General features: G+C 41.1%; 1 long non-coding RNA gene across 1 annotated transcript in view; it reads left to right on the forward strand.

Moving 5' to 3' along the window:
- Positions 1–22335, forward strand: part of LOC134554408 (uncharacterized) — a 32862-nt gene extending 10527 nt beyond the window's left edge. Inside the window, exons 2-3 of the long non-coding RNA XR_010081228.1 lie at positions 2756–2840; positions 16516–22335. This is a non-coding gene — a long non-coding RNA (uncharacterized LOC134554408). The remainder of the gene's footprint in view (positions 1–2755; positions 2841–16515) is intronic.
- Positions 22336–22759: the final 424 nt, after the last annotated feature.

Below are 22759 nucleotides of genomic sequence, written 5' to 3' on the forward strand. Positions count from 1 at the left end.
CTCTTGCTTGAGTAATCCCACCAAGATTCCCTGATCTTTTGTTGAGAGTAGAGCTTTACCTGTTAAGTTGACTATGCTACATCACAGAAAAGGGCTGAATCTGAGAGTCTGTAATAAAAACCCCAACCAAACCAACAAAATATCCCCAAAAACTCTACCAAAACAACACAGTGGAGCTGCCATAGAAGTAAAGAAGGAGTAAAACTACAAACTAAGGAGAAAATAGTAACTGAAAAGGGTCTGCACAGTCATACAGCACATGTGGAGAATCATTTATCAATCTGCCAGTCCTAAAAGGAATGTACAAACTCATTCCAAACAGATGCTTTGCTGATGTCCATGTCTGGATCTTCTTTACTATAGATAGGTGCCTACTGTCCAGGAAATGGATCAAGTGGGCAAGTATCACGTGTGACCTTCTCTGTCTTCTTTGTAAATTTCCAAGACAGACAGGATTCCTGTTCCAAATAGCCATTCTGGCACAGAAGTGTGGCCCCAAGCAAAGGGACCCAGGCTTTCTGTATTCATGTTTGCAGCCATCTGACTCTTTCTTTTATTTACTCCACAGTTCTCTCTGTTTCTCTCTGCCTCCTGTTTTTATTCTATATCCATAGTTTTTTCAGGTCTATGTCTCCTCCTTCTTCCATGTATTTTTTTTAAATTTTGATAAGAAGAAACTGTATGTTTTGCATAACATTTCCAGTGACAATAGAGACTCTTCAGTTTGGAGATGCTAGACTCCTCAGTTTTGCAGAATCCAGAAGGTGATGGAGAAAATGAGTGCACACCACTTTTTCATGAAATCCTGCAGTTCTAGAGCTAGAGGATATTTGTTAGAAGTAGGACATCAGTTGAAAACTGATAAAAAAAGAGTTCACATACCAACTAGCAAATTTCTAGACTTACTTTCCACTAGAAGCAGTGGAAGTTTATGGTAGACAATACAAAAAGGTGTAGACATATTAGGGGAAGGAAAGCTAGTCCCTCTCTTGAGTGGGATGTTGGATTAGCTCAAAATCACGGAATGGGTAAGGTTGGAAGGGACCATCAGTGCAGTAGTCTGGTCCAATCTCCTTACTCAAGGACGGTCATACTAGAGCACGTTGCACAGAATTGCATCCAGACAGTTCTTGAGTATCTCCAGAGAGGGAGACTCCACATCCTCTCTTGGCAATCTGTTCCAGTGTATGGTCATCTGCACAGTAAAGAAGTTCTGCATTACGTTCAGGTACAACTTTCTGTGTGTCAGTTTCTGACCTATTGCTTGACACCACTGAGAAGAATGAAACCTTACTCAGAGCCTCCTCAGCTTGGAAGGCACTAAACCTGTTTGCTAATGGCAAGTCTTCAGGAGAAATAGGAACATTTCTCCTTGCACGCAGTGAGACTGGAGAATGACAGCATTCTAGTCAGCTTTCCCTCCTATTGGCTTCTTGTGAGATGGTGCAGAGCCCACCTACGTCTCCAATGTAAAGAAGGGTTGAGGCTCCTGAGTCTGTAGGGTCTCTGAAAATATACTATCTCTCATCCTCATATGCAGCCTATTTACTTCCTCATGGTACCTCCTTGATCTGGTGATATAGTTCCTCAACACAGACACACTTTCTGCAGAGGAGAAGACTCTTGGTCCCAGCTTCCCAGACAGGCACCAGGCATTCTTCACAACCAGAGGTGTCCAGAGCTAAATCTATTGTTTAGGGGGAAGCCTCCAACATCCCTTGTACAGCAACTCCAAAAGTCACTGGGGAACAAGCTCTACAGCATGTCATGACCATAATGTTTGGCACTCAGACTACTTATTCTCCTCAGCTGCTATTACATGACACTCATAGGTTGGAGACAGAAATCGTGGCTGGAGTCCTCTTGGTCATAAGACAAACAGCCTCTTTTATTGTTTAGAACTCACTTATATAGAGACTGCGAAACTCCCACATCTAGACAACTCACTGGTCTGAGTCTTAGCCCTGCCCAGCTCCTTGACCGGTGATATGTCTGCTCTCTCGACTGAGTGTTATTGGCTGAGGTCTCTGCATGAGCTCTTATTCACCTAGGGACGTCAGGAAAAAGCCAGGTCAGCCAGACTGGACTTGCCATGACCAGATTTTTTCTTAGCTAAAGACTAGCTGTGACAAATCACCCTTTTCAGTTAAAATTTAAAAAAAATAATGCAAAAGTGTTCTTTGTTATCCTTCTTGCAGGTGCCTTGCAGATAGGACAACAGAATGAATTTAATTTGAATGAGGCTTTTTACTCAATTTGATAAACTTAGTTCCCCTAGCCAGCAATGTGTCTCATGTATTCTTGGAGCTGCAGCATTCACTAATATCACAATCTTTCAGGCTACCATGTCACAGGTTAATTGCTTAGAAATTACATGTTACTACTTAACACTAGAAAACAGTAAACAATTAAACTTTAAACCATTTCAATTAAAACACACATCTTTCTGCCTCTGATGTCTCCCAGATGTTTGAGTCTTGGGGTTCAAGTAGAGTGATGGGCAAAATTGTCTTACCATTGATAATCTTCTGCTTTTGACAAGCTGTTGGCCTACTAGGTTATGCTGTAAATCGATTTAAAAGCATGAGAAAAACATGAGAACATGAAAGCACTGAAGACTTTGAGGGGTGTGAACATCCACCCCTCTTCTCCCCTTTTCTTGTTTTAGCGACCATAATAAGAACAAAATATGTATTTTTGAACAAAATTAATAAGGTGAAACTTATAACTGCCTATATGCTTTACTATTACTCAGGGTCTGCTATTGCTGAAGGGCTTCCTTTTCACAATGAGGACTTGAAGAGCCTCTTCTAGATGACGCCTTCATGTTTATCTCAAAGGTAAAGGAGTAGCTTTTGTAAAGCCAAATTAGCTAGTCAAAAGTGGCTTGCTTTCATTTTTAGCACAGAAACACCTGGGTTTCATACTTTTCTTGCCAGTCAAGGCCATGGCCTAAGACCTAGACTGGGAGGGCTTGATGGTACACTTCTACCAATCAAAGCCACAGCTTGGCCAGAGCTGAGACTTAGACTGGGTGGGTTTCCCTATCATATCTTTAAAATAAATCTTTTAGCAATAACTCACAAAATAGCTAACTTTGTCATCTATCCCTAACTAAATAATCAATGATATTTTAAAGAACTTACAAAGAACTATAACTATGTACATATATATACAACTCTTTTGAAAGTACTCTTTACCCTTTTATCACTAGCAAACTAATTTAAAACCATCAAAGGAAACATCTCTTTGACTTTTGTATAAATCAAGTTATACTTTAAAGAAATAAGCATTTTTAGGAGCTATGTACAAAAGAAACCAATAAGCATCATTGAAATGAAATGCAAAATGTTACTGCTAATCTTGCTGTCTAAAATACCTTTGAAATGAAGTTAACAAGGTGTCAAAGAAAACTCCATGAAGTAGTGAAAAGTATATGTGCTTTTTCCCTATAGCTCTGGGATTTAATTTCTTAAAAGTTGCTAAGTTTCCATACAGGGTAGATTAAATTTATAATAAAGGGCAATATCTCTGCAACATAGGATAACTGTCTATAGAAGATCCATAACTATGAAATATTAGTATATTGTTGGAGTAGAGGTACCACCGTTATTTCTTAGCAAGAAAATCTTTTCCAACACTGTAAGATGAGGAAGTTTAGGTGAATATTACTACAGATATTGTATGAATATATTGCATGTATCAGCATGGGATTGTCATATGTATGTTTTCTTTGAGAAACGAATAAAGACATGACCTCTAGGCTGCAAAGCAAACTATTTTTAATTAGCAGTTTATGTTATTACCTCTCAAAATAATTTTTAACCTTTCTGTAATCTCAAATTACTTTAGTTCTGTGATTAACATCTGCATTTTTAATTGCAAAAAACCTTAACATTAAAAGTTATGGTTATATTTTGGTTTGAAAATATGAAAACATGTGATTATTGTTTCAGAGATAGTAGTGACAGATTTGCTGTATTTAGAAATCTGCTATTGACTTTAACAGGAATTTGCATTAGTGAAATGTGAAAGGTGGTGGTTAGTAATTTTTAGCATGAAAATGTTTTGTTGAAATCCTATAACTGAAATTTTAGGATTTTTGGAAGAGGAAAATATCTTGGTGCTTCCTTTTTTCTTTGGAGGGTAAAAACAGCCTGTAAATTATCATGAGCTTTATACAAAAGAAATTATCAAATTAACCCAAAATCCTCAAATATCACACAGCACTATATTGTATGTTCAATGCACACCTGAAAAGAAACAAGTTTAGTATTATTAGGACTAAACTGTTGAGAGTATCTAATAACAAATGTTAGAATGGATATCTGTTTCTATGGTAACAATTTGTTGTGTCTGATTATTGAAAACGTCACCAAAGGAGGCTTTTGAATTCTGTGATTAGTCTTTTCAGGGGTTTTCTTGTATACTGGACACATGGATTGCCATGGGTGAATGAATTGTGGTAGATGTGGCAGGTTGTGGTGGGCTGCAGTGGTTGGGAGGGATGCCTGCTAGTCCCTGCTGCCATCCTGCCTATGCCTTGCTCCTTGGTCTCAGTGTGGGGCAGGGGAGACGCAGGAAATGTGGTGCCACTTCTGTTGATGCTGCCTTTGTTGGGTCTGCCCCTGTCAGGGCCATGTGCTGAGTATCACCCCTGTCCCCCTGGTTCCACATAACCCCCCTCCTGCCATCTCTGCTTCTGCCTCACTCTGCTCCGGTAGCTCCCCGCTGCTTTGCACACTCCCCCCTCCTGCTGCTTCTGTCACCCCAGCTCCACTTTTCGCAACGGGGATCTGAGAGGGGACACGCTGCCAGGAAGGGTCCCCCAGGCCCCAGCCACTGGCTGCCACTTGGCTCTGGCTGAGGCTGCATAGCAGTGGGCGATGCGAATACTTTTGTGATACTGTCAGAGTCCCCTCTAGGGTTATACGGATTGGGGGACCAAGAGCTGGTTTTTGGTTCTCCCTCCCCAGCCCAGGCAGACTTACAGGTGTTTGCTGGCGGTGTAGAAGGAGTTGATATGGTTGCCGCAGTTGTTGGTTGTTGCTAGGCAACACTGTTGGTGACCATGGGAAGCCCTGCCCATGGCTCAGGTGACACCAGGATGGCTCCAGTGGCAAGGCTGCTGGCTTTTCGTCTGGTCTCTGGCACGTGTGCTCTGCCATCTTGAGCAGGTACCTCTTGTGCCATGTGGCTAGTGCCATCTTGGGTGAATGCCTCTCGTTCCATGTGCTCCCCACTGTCTTGGGTTTTTTCGGCGGACTCTCTCTGCAGTGCATTACAAGGTGCAGAGCCCAAAGATGGTTTCTGTAGCTGGGGTGTGGGTGGACCTGAAGATTCTGAGGATGGACATTCTGTGAGTGGCAGTGGGGGAGCTCTGACAAATAACAGCTACTTTCCCCTGAGTTTTTCACCTGTCGCTCTGCCCCGCTCTGCTTCCTTGGTGGGCTTTTTGGTTGGCAGTGTCTATTGCATCTTTACTGCTGTCTTTGCATCCTGCTCAGCTTCCAACCACCTCAGCGAGTCCAAAACAATTTTTCAGCACTTTATAACGTTTAGTCTGTGGTTCTGAGACCACACCAGCAAGGCTAGCGACGCCTGCTGCATATACCCTACTCCCCATTTAGGTAAAAGGAGAATCAATACCTTAATGATGAAGTTTTCTTCCAGTGAAATCCATCTTGCCATGTTTCTGGCAGGTTTGGAGACTTTTTCTATTTTTTCAGCTTTTTGCTTTCATTTTTTCTGGCTCTTACGCCGACCTGTTTTTCAGCTTTCAGCTTTTCCAGCTTTCACGCCACATTGACAACTCTCCTCCTCCATATTTTATACAGCCTGATGGACTGTTCTGTCTCCCTCTACTGTGGTCGCAGGATGGCTGTCATCTTCACATTGGGGGCACCATGTATTACGCAACGGTCGTAGGTTGGAGACAGAAATCGTGGCTGGAGTCCTCTTGGTCATAAGACAAACAGCCTCTTTTATTGTTTAGAACTCATATAGAGACTGCGAAACTCCCTCATCTAGACAACTCACTGGTCTGAGTCTTAGCCCTGCCCAGCTCCTTGACCAGTGATATGTCTGCTCTCTGGACTGAGTATGACTGGCTGAGGTCTCTGCGTGGCTCTTATTCACCTAGGGACGTCAGGAAAAAGCCAGGTCAGCCAGACTGGACTTGCCATGACCAGATTTTTTCTTAGCTATAGACTAGCTTTGACAAACTACGGCTCATATACATTGCTCTCTGGTTCTGCAGCGATGTTGACCTTCTTAAGGAGAGGAACTATTTCTCACAAACTACCACACCACACTCCCTTCTCATTCATGCTCCCAGGAGCTGTATAGCTCTGTCACAGTTGCTCCTAGCAACCCCCACCCAAGGCTCAAGCCTTGCTCTTGAGCACTGTACTGGGTACCTCAGTTTTGCTCGTGTTCCTCTGACTCTGGAAGCCCCTTATCCAGCCCATTTTAATGCTCAGCCCCCAGGGTTTACTGTAGCTACCACTGCTGCTGAAGCTCACTTTACCAACTGACTCAAGATTTTCTTCTCAACCTGTCTTCGTGTGATTCTGTAACATTAAGAGATACTAAATGAGACAGGTAGAAATATACATTCAACTTTTCCTTATCCAACCATTGTATCTGCTGGTAACACCATGAGGAGAGCAGCCTGCAAAAAGTAATCAAGCTTTCCCCCAAAAAACTGTTACCTGTGCTAGTTTCTTTTGTCAGAGACTGTTGGGATACAAATCCCTCTGGGCTCCATCTACACAGGTCCAGGGGTGTTCAGAAATGTGAGGGCTGAATTAAAACCTTCACAAAAACTGTAATACCTAAATCCACACAGACATGAGGTAGAAATGCAAGTTTAGTTTTAAATAAGTAAATAGTATTTTAAGTGCCTTAAACAAACTAGAGACTGAATTAGTAAGAAAAAGCCCTAAACCCTAGTTTAAAGTTCAGTAGCTTCACCTTTTACAAAGTTAAGTTCTAGACATAACAAAAATAATGTAACCTTGCTAGCATTCTTAGCATAGATAGAGTTATGTATGTAGAATTTGTGTAGGAAATTACGACTACTTCTGCACATTAATCTTAGGTTAGGATAGGTCCAACAAGACTGTAGGAAAATCATGCTTTTACCTGATTGGCTAAAAATAGAACAAAATGTACTGCTTTGAGAATGCTAGACCAGACATGGAACACAAATCACGGATGCTGCTGTTGCTGCTGATAAGATGCTGCTGCTTCTGATTGGGAGTCGAGGACTTCATGCTAGAAGGCTTTCTGCATAATGGCACGAACTGTAATCATGAGGCTGATTTAGCCATGCAATAAAGGACTTCTACTTTTACAACTACCCAGCTTCTTTAGACTTCAATGAAGATGCGCTGAAATCTCGGCAAGTGACAAACATGTCCTGGTTTCTCATTGTTCTGTTACAGGTGGGCTGGCCCTGTAATCCCTTTCTTATGGTCTTCATCATTGGATGCTATTTCAAAGTTTAGGATAGCCTTAAACTGACTGTTTTCTGAGCTTTCACTTACTCTGACTGTGGTCCTTAACCCCTTTGCTCATTTGTGATCCTGACATGCTCATAAACATCCTTGGAAAGATGAACAAGTGAATCTGTTACCAGAATTTCTGAGCAAGAGCTACATCAGGTTATGTATTTCATTGAAGGAACTCTATGGACTGATATCTCTAGGCTACCTTTAATCTAATTAATGTACACATAGAAGAGCAACTTTTGTCAAGTTTCAGGCCACTTACGTCCGTTACACCTGCTCAACTGTTGTTCTCTTTCTGCTTTTCTTTCCATGTCTGCCCCTTGTTTTCAGATTCCTCTGTCCCATCCACAGCTACAACATTTCCTCTATGCTGCTCACAAGTCCTTTTCTTCACCTCCCATCTGGATGGTAGTCAGCCCAGCTGCTGCATGCTTTGGCAGCAATTGCTAACCAGTGCCAGGATGGGCTCATCAGGCAACAGCTGGATACCACCTCATGACATCTAAAGGCTATCAGCTCCCAGAATTAGATTTCTTTGGCACTAGCTGCTCCAAATTTCCCCAGACATCTCACTCCAGCTACTCTCCACCGTCTGCTACACACACACACCCACACCCCACACACAGAGAGAAACACTCACTCCTTTGTGGATTCGCTCATCAGGAAACCTAGTTCTAAGAAGAGTGGTTGTGACATTTGGCCTGGCCTGGTTTAGGGTGACTCAGTTGCCCTTGGTTCCACTTCTCTGTTTGTTAAATGGGACAAGGATGTGAGTAATCCAGGCTACTGTGCTTCCAATATGCTTTGCTCTGGTTAGAGAAACCCTAGATCTGGAACAACTCTCCTGAGGTAATGAGATCATTCTTGCTATTCCTAGTAGATGAAAAATGAAGGACACTGAAGCCATTATGCAGGACATTACTAAGGTGTCACTAACATAATTTACTCTAGCTTTCAAGTAATTAGGTTTTTCATTTTTCCCCCCAAGTGATTATAACTATTTACTACTCTCCATAATTTCTTTCTCTGCCAGTAGCTTAGAAAAAGCTCTGTAAAGTCCAGGCAACCTTTAAAAAGCTAATTTACCAGCAAGTCAATACTTGACTACAGACTTTCCCACCCACCCCCTCCCACACATACACAGCCTCACACCCCTTGTTTCACCATAGTTTTACAATAGCTTGACTTGTCTGTTGTAAAAGACACTGTATTTGTTGGGGAAGGTGGACATTACTGTACTTTTCCAGACTGGGAACTGACCTAAAGTAATTTCCCAAAAATGTATACAGGGTAATGAAAATGGTAGTGTACCATTAATATTGGGGTGAGCACCACAGTTTTCTTCACCACCTGGGCCTATCATTCTGCTCTTGTTCATGACTTCTAGCAGCCTGTCACCCTTGACAAATTCTCGCATTACTGAAAATCCCTCTGATAAATACTGACTGCAGTCATTCCTGGAGGCAGCTGGGTTATCAAAGAGTAGAGAGGAACTGGAATGTTTTAGCTGTGTTTGTAGAAACATTTTGCAGGTGACAAGGCCAGAGATTGACAGTAACATGCCAAGGAAATCTATGGCAAATCTTCAGGTGAGGTACCAGAGAGCCCTCACACTTAGGATAAGGGGTGGTGGGATGGAACGGACAGCTTAGCTTCCAACTTTCAATCTTGCCTTCTCACTATTTCCGTGACTGTCCTTACAGACTTCTGTATTTTAAGGAGTGAGGAGAGAAAGAAATCAGGAAAAGGCTACCTGTGCTTTGTTACTTGCCATAATAATAAATGTTTCCCATATCAAAGTTAAATAGTCTCAATGGACCACACCTGTGTCCCTCTTACTAGCTGTGATCTGGGCTAGTTGAGAGAGGGCTTCATCCACTGAAAGACAATGAAAAGAAGATGGATGAATTCAAATGCACCTCTTAGAGATGTGAGATGAGTGTTGTTTAACAGTGCTTTAGTTTCTGGCAGTCTCAGATGTTGTAATTCTGAATTTTCCTATTTAATAGCAAAATTACCTTTGTTCATGCTTCAGCTTCTTTTACCCATATCCATTTCTACAGAGAAGACTAAAACCTTGTTTCTGGAGCAGAGAGTTAAAACAGCCTTATAAAGTGACAGTGCAGCTGTTTCTTAAGTAGCAATGGATCTCAAAGAAAGTCTGCTCATAAAATTCTTATCACAGCAGAAAGCAAAGATCCCAACTGATGCTAGGTCCCTATTTTGCCAGACACTGTATGAACACATTAGGAGAGAATAACTTCACTGCAATGAATTTAAAACTTTGTTAAATAAGACAGAAGGAAGCTGTGCCAGGGATAGGGATCACCCCAGGGTGAAGAAAAAGACCCTGATCACAGAAAATCATATGGTACAGCCTGGAATCAGATGAGAGGTTCTTGTCACCAGGTATTACAAATGGAGATAGGAACTTAGATAAGTTCCTTCTTTTTGCCCAGGCCTCCAGCAACAGGCAGTGGCTTCACTGGGGTAGCCAGCACCCCAAAATGCACTCTTCTTCACAAGTTCTTTAATAATGGCAAATTAGGTCTATTACAAAATGAAATATTTCTTTAATAGACACAAAATTAACAGACATAAGACTTTAAACAGATTATTTACTACACAGAAATAAAACAAAAATAACTACTAGTTAACATACACTGCATGATTAAGGTATCTATATTACAGCTAGTTAAGAAATAGTATAGATTAGGATTCAATGTATCTTACCATCCAATTGCTGATGGGGCATACATCGAAATCCTTTGCTCTCAATTTCCAAAAGTAACCACGAAGATGCGTCCATGCTTTGGGCAGAAGGTGCCCCACACATTTCCAGGCAGTGTGTGACTTCTACCTCTTTGTTAATTTATCTGAACCCTGCCTCCTTCTAAGCCTATGTCAAATCATCTTTGGACTTGAAGTTGGAAGGGGCTGAATTCCCAAGACAGAACTTTTGTTGGAATGTCATGGTATCATTGACAATAAGGCAACTGCCTTAATATGCCATAGAGGTTTTGATACTTATTGATATGATGCTCTCAAGAGTTGATTGAATTGATGTCTGATACAACATCTAATGGGAGCTCTTGGCAAGCTACCTTAGATTAATTTTCTTATTATCTGACTAGATTTTATACTCTTTAGCAAAATCAATATTGAAGCTGGTGCACAAAGCAGCCTCTTTTAGCTTCGGGGTTTAAAGATTTATGGGAGCATCAGGGAAAACCAGTGAAGGCAAAAGACAATGACGAAATAAGTAAAATCCAAATGATACAAATTGCTACTGAACTAGGGTAGGTAAAAGCAATCATTAGGTTTTGAATTTTCTATCTTTGTTAGGGAATAATTTTCTAATTTACCTCCCCCTTCCTGTCTACTTTCTTTCCTCTCTCCTGCTTTGCTGAGGCTGTATGTTGCCCTTACCCTCTAGATACTGTAACCAGAACAAAGAAAATGCTAAACTCTCTAATAGAGAGTTACAAGGATTTCAGGTGCTAGTTTCAGGTGCTAGTAGAGGCAAAAGATACTGAAAGAGCGCCAGAGAGCAAGAAGAACACTGCTGTGTCCCTATGTGTCTTATACTTTTCTATATCTGGTCTGATATGTACTGCATGGATCTTTATGAAGCCTCATCAGTCCAGTAGAAAGAGCCAATGGTTCTACCCACTTTGGTTTTGGAGAGGTAAAATGGGGAAGAAAGCATAATTTTATTGAAATACTTTTTTTTTTTTTTTTTTTTTTTTTTTTTTTTTTTTTTTTTGTCAGCAGCCCTAGTGTCAAAAGGTCAGTTTTCTTTAGATTTCAGATTTGCAAACTTATTAGTGCTAATGCTTTTCACAAGAATTGTAACTTCCCCACTCCTCCAAGATATGAGCCAGCAAGCTAATTTGTATTTTAGCTAGCTACAGTAATTGTGTTATTCAATCAGATATATTATTATTTAATCAATTCTTTTGAGTGGTCATTAAGATTGTCACCATATTTGCACATGACTGCCCCAAAGGGAGATAAATGATGGATTTTAGAATGTTGGTAACACTGTGAGTTTAAATAGGTGCACAGCTGGCTGTCACATTCATCTGCAAACCCCCCAGAATTTCCTGATCCCAAAATTATTCCTTGTTTTCTTTTTTCTTCAATCTTCAACAACAGCATTATGAGGTGCATTCCAGTCATTCTTGTAACATGCTTGGAGGAGTTGTGAAATGAAACACCACTTGTGCTCTGGGATTATTCAGAAAGAAATACTTTCCCGTTGCTTAGTATGCTTTTTTATTGTTATAAGATTGCAGCTTAACAATTAAAACGGTGTTGAGGGTTTGAAAGGTTTCCTAGCAATACATACAAACACATTCACATTAACAATATTTTTGTCAAAGTGTTGCATATGAGGGAACCCTGCACCATTCATATCTTGCATCAAATTATTTTATACTTGAATTGAAAGGAGGAGCTGGACTGCACATACCAATCTAACGATTATTCAAACAGGAAAGTTTTGTTAACTGGAGTCAGATTCAGTCCTCATCAATATAAATGGTAGGATTCAAATAGCACAAGAGGTCCTGCATGATCTTTTTTAATCAAGAACAGCTGCCACCTTCCAATACCAACTTCTTTGCATGTAGGCATAAGACAGGCCAACAGCAATTGCAATATCATATTTCTACAGACATTTTATGCATTGGGTTGCAGTGACTCTAGCAAAAATCATCTTGTTTTATGGGAGAAATCACTGGTATCACTGAGACAAGGAAGCTTCTTAGCCACCCCTTCTTCCTGGAGATCTTCAGCACTGGCATTTTTGTTTATCCTTTACCATGCTCTTGCTTTCCTCCACAAGCTGAGAGAAAACATCTGCAAGTGCAGTTTCTAAGCCAGTGGAGAGAGAAAACACTATTTATTGTTTATTTCACATATTTATTGTTTATTTCACAAAAAAATTCCATGAAAGATGTTTTGGTCCTGTTTTCATGCTGCCTAAAGAAACTCTCACAGTCACAAACCTTGACATTTAAACTCTTAAAAACTTGACAGTGTGGAAGTGGTGTACGAATCTCTTGTGGGGTCTCAAGAAAGGTGCAAATTTCAACGAGTAAAATTTGTAGCCCAGCAGGGTGTGGAGGATCTTGTTAGTTCCTATGTTATGTACCTCTCTCTTCTAATCATTTTATTACTCTGAACATCTGTGAAAACATGGAGGTGCAAGGAGCCTCAAGGCTGCTCAGCATGTTTGATTGCATTTTCTCCTTAAACATGTGCAAATGCTACTTCTATTTGCACCTTTGCAGAGCTGCGATTTGCAACACCAAAGCCTAAATGATACCTAAGATCCCTTTAGAGCATTAAATAAACAAGACAGTAGGACATCTCACAGTCTGGGAAGCCCTAAATTGAAAACTACACTGCTTTGAAAATGAACCAATTGCATTTCTTTACTGTGATTAAACTTAAGAGGCTTTTCTCTATAAATCCAGGCTCTGTGTGCTTCCAAAAAAACTGAACCAGAATTCTGATTCCAGGATTATAATGTAAAAAATGTACAAATGTAGTTGTAAAAATGTTTCTTATCTCATTTTGGTTTTAGTTGGATTTATATGAAGCTGTTAGGAATGTTAATCCACAAATGCCAGAGGTTTATGTCCAAAAAAGGAGACAAAGGTGTCCTTTTACTTTATTCGAATAAAGAGAGAGGCCATGGGGCATTTCCTCTGGGGTCTCTAAAATTTTTGGAAGACACAGCCTCCTATTTATCCTAATTTCCTGGCCGCATTTCCCTCCCTCTTTCCCCATTGGCTGAGGTACTTGAGGGGTACAGACTTCCCAGAATGCCCAATACCTAAGATTCTCCTTAAATGTATAACCACCCTTTTAATTTTTAATTCCTATGGAATTTATGGGTTTTCCCCATTGTTTCTTTCATCTTTCAATATCAGCAAACCTACCGTTTGTAAAGGCATATATCTTCTTTTCCATTCATCAATCAGCGGAATCCTTCCTATTCAGTGCTAGTTTTATCTACCAGCAGATCCACTGCTTGTTTGTAAAGACAAATCTGTCATTACTCTCGAAGCAAACCTGAAAAATACAGCCAGGTGACTTTGCACAGTAATAGTTTGACAGTTTAACTTTCTCTGCACTCTCAGTGAGCTTCTAATTTGATAGTGTGATGAATGACATGGAATAATTCATGTTTATTGTGTATATAAAATGTAATTTAAGAAATGTTCTGTAAAATAAAATGAGAAAGACGGTCAGGCTTGGGACAGACAGATTTTTAGGATGAACAACTGCCTCTGCCAGGAATTTGGGATGAACAATACCCTTGTCAGGAAACCGGGAAATAAAAAATTAACAACAGAAAAGAAGGTGGATCCAGAGACAGATGGGCCCTCTTGGGCAGTGGAACTGTGAATGATCCAGCTATCAGGAATGATATGGATCTCTCCTCACTATCTGGGGAACGCCTCTCCATTCACGATTCCACCTCTCCAGTCGTGATTCTGAGAAACTGAATTAATATTCATTCTCCCTCGGAAGGGCCATTCAACAGACACATGGCAGAAAGAGACTCCAATGAATATGAAGGAAAAGATGGAGGACAAAGAAGATGTGGAGAAATACTCTGCCCCCAGCTAAATAAACTGTATATAAGGAAACCCCGAAAAGACTGGATTTGTGAACGGGGGAGTTACAGTGCGCTAGAGGCCGTAGCTAAGGTTCACGCAGTGCCAATCCCGGGACTCGACACTGAACTTCTGATTGCTGGCTTATCCTAAATTTTGTTTTGTTAATTCTTGATAATTAATACAAGTATTTATTCATTTGGAATTGGCTGAACATTTGTAACAATACTGACAGTAACAAATAGTCACAGGTTGCTAGTAGCAAGTTAAAATTTAGAAAGTGGATAGGATTATACAAGGTACTTTGCATCTCAATACAGTATTGGTTGAAGGACTATTAAGGTATCTAGTACTATTTCTTAGTCTGTCTGCAAGTTCTTAAGTTTCTTCAGAAAAAATAAGACTTTCCCTCTTCCTTTTATATGTTTTTGCAAAAGACAGCCCTATCCCATGTAATTGCTAATAGGAGCATAATAAATTTAGTAATCACAGAATAGCAAAATATATAGCACCTGTCTTCAAAAGATCCTTTAAAAATGTCTGCTTTTCTGGTCACTCATCTTGTGGCAAATGAAACTGCTGTGATCAGAACTTTCTATACAAAGTTTCATTAATTTGCTTCTGTCATATACCACACCTTTCAATAAAAAGGACACAACTATTGAAACCAAAATCCATTAGTCTGATATTCATCAGTCTTTTCCTTCTGCTGAATAATTTCTTTAAAAAATTTGGAAATATTTCTTGAACTGGGGAAAAAAAAAGGAAAAAAATGCTATTTTCTTTGTTTATTGAAAGAATGACCAAGACTGGACTTAAAAAGAAATGGGTGCAAAAGATAACAAAACATTTTTTCAAATATTTCAGTTCCTCCTTCCTCACTGTCTGTGGCTGAGGAACTTGATTCTGCTTGGTAACAACAGTGTCTTTTTTTGAAAGACATGTGTCTACTAGGGAGGGGCAGGGCCTCCCTCAGAACAGAGAATTCAAATCCCCTCCCTCTAAATGATTCTAATTTAGAAAATTAAAGGGGCTTTCAGGCAGAGGTATGGGCATAGGAATAACAGTTCTTTACTAGTATTTATAACAAGGCAAACAAACAACAAAAATGACAGCATTAATAATAAACCAGAACCAGGAACCTCGAGGGGCTTTGTTTCACAAAGCCCAGGGCAGTCTGATCTCAGTGCCCTTGTGGGACTCCAAGAGCAGGACAGGAGGTTACAAGGCCACAGCATACAGAAAGCCTCAAAGGCCCAGCAGGGCAGGAGGAGCTCAGAATTCCTGGGCACAGGAGCAGATGGTGGTATATTTCCCAGGACTGGACTTGGTGGTGACAGTGAACTCCTTCCACAGCAAGCAGCAGCCTGGCTGTCCTCCCCGCAATGCCGAGAGCAAGAGAGAGCAGCTGCCCCCAGCCCTGTCCTTTACCTGGCCCAAAACTCGAGTGATCTCCCCCCTCCAAGAGAAACTCACAGAGACCCAAAAAAGGTAGCCAGGTGCTACAACTCCTCTCCTCTGGCCCCTTTGTTCTGCTTAAGTACCTATAAGTACCCAGTGGTTAGTTTCCTGGCAACTTATGGGAAAAAATAAATAAGTAAAAAAGAAACAAATCTAACCCCCAACAATCAGTGTTAACATCAACATAAATCAATATAGTAGTATAAGACTACAATGAAGGGCATAATTTAACCCTAATTTTTCATTTAAGAGAATGATAAATCCTTTAAAAATTGGGACACTTGTTTAGATGGAAGACACTGTTAATTCATAAGGCAGCTATTGTCAATATTTTCTAGGTTTATATTATATTTTTTAAATCAGGCAAAAATTTTTGTGAGGTACATGCTTATTTGGAATTTTTCCAGGAACACCTTCCAATTCATTGCCTTTATGGCCCTTGTAAAGTTGGTTAATTAGGTCTAACATTTGAATCCATAAATTATTCATTTCACCAGGAGAGAGGGCTGAATATAATAATTAGTCAAACAGTTGCCTTTAAAGTTCAAGCAAGCCAAATACAATCCGTGTATTTGTATGTTCTTCTCTCTGGAGCATCTAGATCATTGCCAGAGATTATTGAGAAATACCAAGGCTAGTCTAGTCTCAGTTCTGCCTGTGTTCCATATGCAGACTGAAAGTGCACCTATACAGTGACTTAATCCCTTCAGATAAATGCGTGGCTTAGAAGGAGATGGTCTTGAGCTAGACAGTGGCAATGAGACAGAGAATAGTAAAATTATACTGCAGGTCAACCATCTCTTCCACTTAAAACCTTGATGCTGAGACTGAAACTTCTTACATTGTATATGAATGTCTTAAACTTCAATTTTGCTTGTTGATGTCCTCTTATTTCTTTATTACTGCAGGAGAGCTTCTGTGGGGCAGGCTCATCTGAATTTGGATCAAGTACTATCCTGGACAGAAACTTCATTGAGGATGTCCTTTGCTATGGGGCAGAAAAAGCCTGTTGCTGTCGTGTTTTTGCTAGGAGCTCTTTTGTGCAACATTTTTGAGCACCCACTTCAAGGATGCACGGTGTCAGCATCTGGAAATACTTGTTTGTTCTGGGTTTTTCTTTCTTCCATTCAGTCAGAGAGTTTGAGCTCAGAAAACAGATGGGTTTGTTCTGCTAGTAATTGGTCCAGCTGCTGCAAAGAAAATAGAGCGAAAAGCATATTGCAATCAAAAAATATAATAAAAGGAATCTAACAAGATACACAAGAGTATATGAAGCATGCCTGCTTCTGCTTAGTCTGAAGAAGACATGCAATATTTGGCTTCTGAGATGCTGCCATAAAAAGGAGGCAAAAACCCTAAAGGATAATTTATTTCAACAAATCTAATTGCCTAAGGGATCATTTGCAAACAGACTTCAATCTGTGGCCAATGCAGTCTTGTCTGGAGCATCTTACAATGACAGACTGTGGGAGTTGGAACTGTTTAGCCTAGAGAAGACTGAGAGAGGATCTAATCAACACATACAAATATCTCATAGGAGAGTGTCAAGAGGATGGTGCCAGACTCTTCTCAGTGGAGCTCAGCAACAGGACAAGGAGGAAAGGCCATAGAGTAAAACACAAGGAGTTCCACCTCAATATGAGGAAACCCTAACTATTCTGCAGTTCTGAGACCCTCTAACCCAAGCTTGTCAGAAAATAATCAAAAGACAAATTCCGTTATCATTATTTCTTTAGTCTTCCTTATCAAATTGAGAGGCAATCTGGAAAAGAACCAGGCTAGTAACCATTTCCCAGTAATTATGTAGGCTGTGTGTCACCTTTCTTCTGGAAATCAAAAACCGGGTAGGATACAGACCCTTTTATAAATCTTTTCCTGGGTAGTTCAGTCCAAGTAGCATAGCCAAAGAGAAAGAAGGTCAAATATGTAAACTGTAAGTCTTGTATTTGAAAATCCTCCTCTGGCTTTGAAAGGGTTTTCAGATGTTAGCTCCAGGGTTAGCACATTGAACACTAAATAACAGGACATTAAATTCTTCCCACATGACCCAAAGCAGTGGTTGTGCAACATACCATAAGGATGCTCTCTCTGACCTGACACACTGAATCATTCTGCTGAAATTCCAGCTCTGCAACCTCCTGACCAATGGCTTGCTGTAAGAAATGCAGATGTCTGTTTTTCTTCCTGTAGGGACAGCAGTGAAAGCACATTAGAGTGAGCAGCGAATACCCTCCTTTATCTCAGCCCCAGCATAATGTCTGTGTCTTCTGCTGTTGCAGTCTTGTTTTTATTAATGATGACAGGATACCTTAAAAAATAATGAATAAGAGTCCTTGTCTGCTTGATTCTCATTTGTTTGGTTATCCCAGCTGCAAAATTTAAAATGTAGTTGCAGAGCCATTTTGAGTATGCCAGACCTGCTGTTCGCAAACAGAGAAAGGCTGGTGGGAGATGTGGTACTTGGGGCTCATCTGGGGCACAGTGATCATGAAATTATAGAGTTCTTGATATTTGGTGAAACAAGGAGGGACATCAATAAAACTTCCACACTGGACTTCCAGAGGGCAGACTTTGGCCTATTCAAGAGACTTATCCAGAAAGTTCCTTGTGAAGCAGCCCTTAAAACAGAAGAGTCCAGACAGGATGGGCATACTTCAAACAGAAATCTTGAAAGCACAGGAACAGACTGTCCCTATGTGCCAAAAGATGAGCTGATAAAGAAAATGACTGGCCTGGATAGGCAAGAAGATTTTGAAGGAACTAAGAAAAAAATTACTATGTCAGATGAAGAAAGTTATGAAAAAAAACTATGAAAAAAAATCTGCTATGTCAGATGAAGAAAGGTAATGACAGCCAAACACACTTACGTAAATCCAAAGATTTCACTGTGTTACTGCATGACTTCTGGTCAGTGAGGTACAGCTGTGGATGTCCCACAAGCAGAGGAAAAACGTATTGTGATGTGATTTTTACACGGAGGAAAGTCCAGCTTCTTGCCACATCATTCAAGATGCTTAAACATGAGCATTTTGAAGGGAAAGATTGCTACATAAATTTGGGCTAGATTTTTAGCACAGAAATACTGTGTTCTAATAGCATTAAGAATGCAGCAACAGATATCTGTCGACTGGAGCTTGGTGTCCCAGGTCAGTGGGTTCAGGCCATGTAATTAATGCTCATGATCAATACAGTGAAAAGGCAGGAAAATTTAAACTAGCTCTTCATGGATTCAGCACAAGTTCATGGTGATTACCAAGAAGCCTCAGGTTCATAAAAAGCTACTAGGGGTTTCCAGCCTGGATTTGCCTAAAAGTAGGACATTTATGCAGTCTTTGTGCTTGTGATAAATCAGAAGTGATAAACCTGCCCATACTCAGAATCAGAGAAAGAACTATGTTGGAGAAGACCTTTGAGAATATGAAGTCCAACATATGACCTAACACCTGCTCAACAACTAAACCATAGCACTGAATTCCATGCTCATTCTTTTTTTTTAAACACGTCTAAGGATGATGACTCCAGCACTTCCCTGGGAATTCCAGTGCCCAATCACTCTCAGTAAAGACTTTTTTCTTGATGTCTAATCTAAACATCCGCTGGACTTTGTCCTCTCATTCTGTTGATGGCTGCCTGGGAGAAGAGACCAACCCCCACCTGCCTACTACATCTGCTGGAGTGCATCCCTCCCTGGGTTCCCCAGGGAGAGAGAAAGATTCAGGAGTTGAATTAAAGCCTTTAGAGAAACTAAAATATATAAAGCCTCGTAAATATGAAGTAGAAGTTTAGACTTTACTTTTAAGTAAATAAATAAGTATACTCTAAATGCCCTAAGAATCAAACAGCCAGCACAGGGCCCTAAGGCCTGCTAACTTAGCTTTAGACATAACAAAACCAAAGTAGAACATCACTGACAGTACTAGATAGAGCAGGTACAATTTTTACGTGAATGAGATAGAGCCTTTTATGTTAATAGTTATTGTATATGATAGAGCTTTTACATTAATAGATATGCTATATGCATAGGTTTTGTGGAAGGTTTGATACCATGCTTTGTAGTTTATCATTTCACGTACTTTCAAAATTAGGTTTAGATTGGTGTAGAAAGAAGGTTTTAGAATTGTATTTTTAGCTGATTTGGTATCCTATAGATAATTATATGAATATGCATTTATGGTTTATGGATAAAAATCCCCTGGTTTGGAGGCAATGGCATTGATTCATCAATTTCTCAATTGATCGATCCACCCTCTACCACCTACAGCAAGAGAGAATGGGGCTTTGCCATGGAGTTGCTGCCAGGGAGTCGTTGCCAGGACCTTGTCAGGTATAACCACTTGGGAGGTGCTTCTGCTGCTGATTGGGGGGGTGCAGCTGCAGCCGCTGTTGCTGCTATGGCAGTAACTTTGCCATTTCGGCCACTGCTGCAAAGAACACTGCTTGGGAACAGGAGTCTGGGCCAGGAATCTGCCTTTGCCCTGTGGCTGGGACTCTGTCAGTTTGCTGTTATGCCCCCTTGGGACTTTAAGCCTTATTACTTAAGAATGCTTAGAACTTTTGCCTTTGAGACTGATGCATTTATAATAAACAACTTTGTAATAACCAGAAAATGCTCTTGGCCTTTTAAGACCCTATACCCATGAGCAGCTTGACATACCTCCTTCGAGAGAGTTGTAGAGAGTGATAAGGTCACCTCTGAGCCTCCTTTTCTCCAGGCTAAACAACCCCAGCTCTCTCAGTCGTTCCTCACAGGGCTTGTGTTCCAGACCCTTCACCAGCCTTGTTGCCTTTCTCTGGACATGCTCCAGCATCTCAACATCCTTCCTAAATTGAGGAGCCCAGAACTGGTCACAGCACTCAAGGTGTGGACTCACCAGTGCTGAATACAGGCGAAGAATCACTTCCCTGGTCCTGCTGGCCTCACTATTCCTGATCCAGGCCAGAATACCATTGGCCTTCTTGGCCATGTGGGCACACTGCTGGCTCATGTTCAGGCTGCTGCCAGTCAGTACCCCCAGGTCCCTTTCTGCCTGGGCACTGTCCAGCCACTCTCCTCAGCCTGTAGTGCCGCAGGGGGTGGTTGTGACCAAAGTGCAGGACCTGGCACTTGTCTTGTTAAACCTCATATTGTTGGATTCAGTGCATCTATTCAGCCTGTCCAGATCCCTTTGCAGAGCCCTTCTGCTCTCCAACAGATCAACACATGCTCCCAGCTTGGTGTCATCTGCAAATTTACTGATGGTGGACTCAATCTCGTCGTCCAGATCATCAATGAAGATATTAAACAGGACTGGGCCCAGCACTGACCCCACTAGTGACTGGCCACCAGCTGGATGCAGCACCATTCACCACCACTCTCTGGGCCTGGCCATCCAGCCAGTTCTTAACCCAGCAAAGAGTGCAGCTATCTAAACGATGGTCTACCATCTTTGCCAGGAGTATGCTATGGGAGACAGTGTCAAAGGCTTTGCTGAAGTCCAAATAGACAACATCCACAGCCTTAACTGCATCCACCAGTTGGGTCACCTGGTCATAAAAGGAGATCAGGTTGGTCAAACATGACCCGCCCTTCATAAACCCATGCTGGCTGGGTCTGATTCCCTGGCCATCCTGTAGTTGCCATGGGAGGGCACTCAAGATGATCTGCTCCATAACTTTGCCAGGTACTGAGGTCAGGCTGACTGGCCTGTAGTTTCCTGGATCCTCCTTCTGGCCCTTCTTGTGGATAGGTGTTACATTGGCCAGCTTTCAGTCATCTGGGACCTCCCCACTGGGCCAGGACTGATGGTAAATGATGGAGAGTGGCTTTGCAAGCTCATCTGCCAGCTCCCTCATCACCCCAGGATGGATCCCATCTGGGCCCATAGATTTATGAGCATCTAAGTGGCTCAGCAGGTTCTGACTGTTTCCTACTGGATAACAGGGGGGCTATTCTGCTCCCTGACACCACCCACCAGCCCAGGAGGCCAGTTGTGCTGAGGACAACCATTCTTTCTGTTTAAAATTGAGGCAAATAAGGTGTTAAGAATCTCTTTCTTTTCCTCATCTTTAGTTACTAAATTCCCTCCCGCATCTAATAGAGACTGGAGGTTGTCCTTGCCCTTCTTTTTCCCATTAATGTATTTGTAAAAATATTTTTTCTTTTCTTTACAGAAGTGGCCAGATTGAGTTCTAACCAGGCTTTTGCCTCTCTAATTTTTTTCCTACGTGACCTGGCAAATCCTTAAGCATTTCTTGAGATACCTGACCCTCCTTCTAAAGGTGATGGCACCTCAAGGGAGTTTGCTCTGGGTGCATCACTCACATCCCAGTCACCCTAAAGCATATAGTTTTAAGTCCTGGCACTGTTTGGGCCAATGAGAATGTCTTTTTTGCCCTTGAAGGGGAAAAAGGCTTTGATCAAAGATCTGACACAACTTCTGACATTACTGCAGTGTTGTCAGGCATACTTGAGCAGGATGAGTTGCTACAGATTAAACATAAGTTAAATGCAGAATATGGGGTTGTAATTGTTAAAGTTGTTAAGGCTTATGTTCACCAGAAAGCCCTGTAGCAAGGCACAGCTGCAGGCTGGACAACTGGAGGTCATTTAGAGAGTCAGAGATAGTTCTGACTCATGGACAGCACACTGCAGCTGAGCCAGGCAATGGGTGCTCTTCTCCTGTTATGTTTTGGTTTTGTCTGGTTGACATTAAAGGTATACAAAGGGGGTAACTTCTTCAATAAAGTGATTTCCTTCGCATGCACAAGGGGATCCATGTCTTTGTTCCCCATTGCTACAGTTAAATTTCTGTCCACTGGAATATGAAAATTGTTTTTAAAATGAGAAAAAGGGAGAGATGGAAGAGAGGAAAGATAGGTAAGGACTATGAAAAGGAAAATCACCTTTCATTATGGGTTCTGCTGACTGTTACATTGATAATTGTTCAACTATCACCAGCTAGAATCCTAGAATTGGATTTATCTAGCCAAGGGCAGACATTTACCTCAACAGATATAATGCAAGTATTGCAACAGAGCAGTTGCTGTGATCAAGAAGTAGACATTGTAATAGGTTACAGGATCCATACCATAAATGTCCCAATTACTCTTCATTGCTAGAAGGTATCTAATATAACTTGTCATCTACATCTACTCTGACATCTACATTTACTC

The sequence above is a fragment of the Prinia subflava genome, chromosome 1, assembly GCF_021018805.1.
Source record: "Prinia subflava isolate CZ2003 ecotype Zambia chromosome 1, Cam_Psub_1.2, whole genome shotgun sequence".
NCBI classification, from domain to species: domain Eukaryota; kingdom Metazoa; phylum Chordata; class Aves; order Passeriformes; family Cisticolidae; genus Prinia; species Prinia subflava.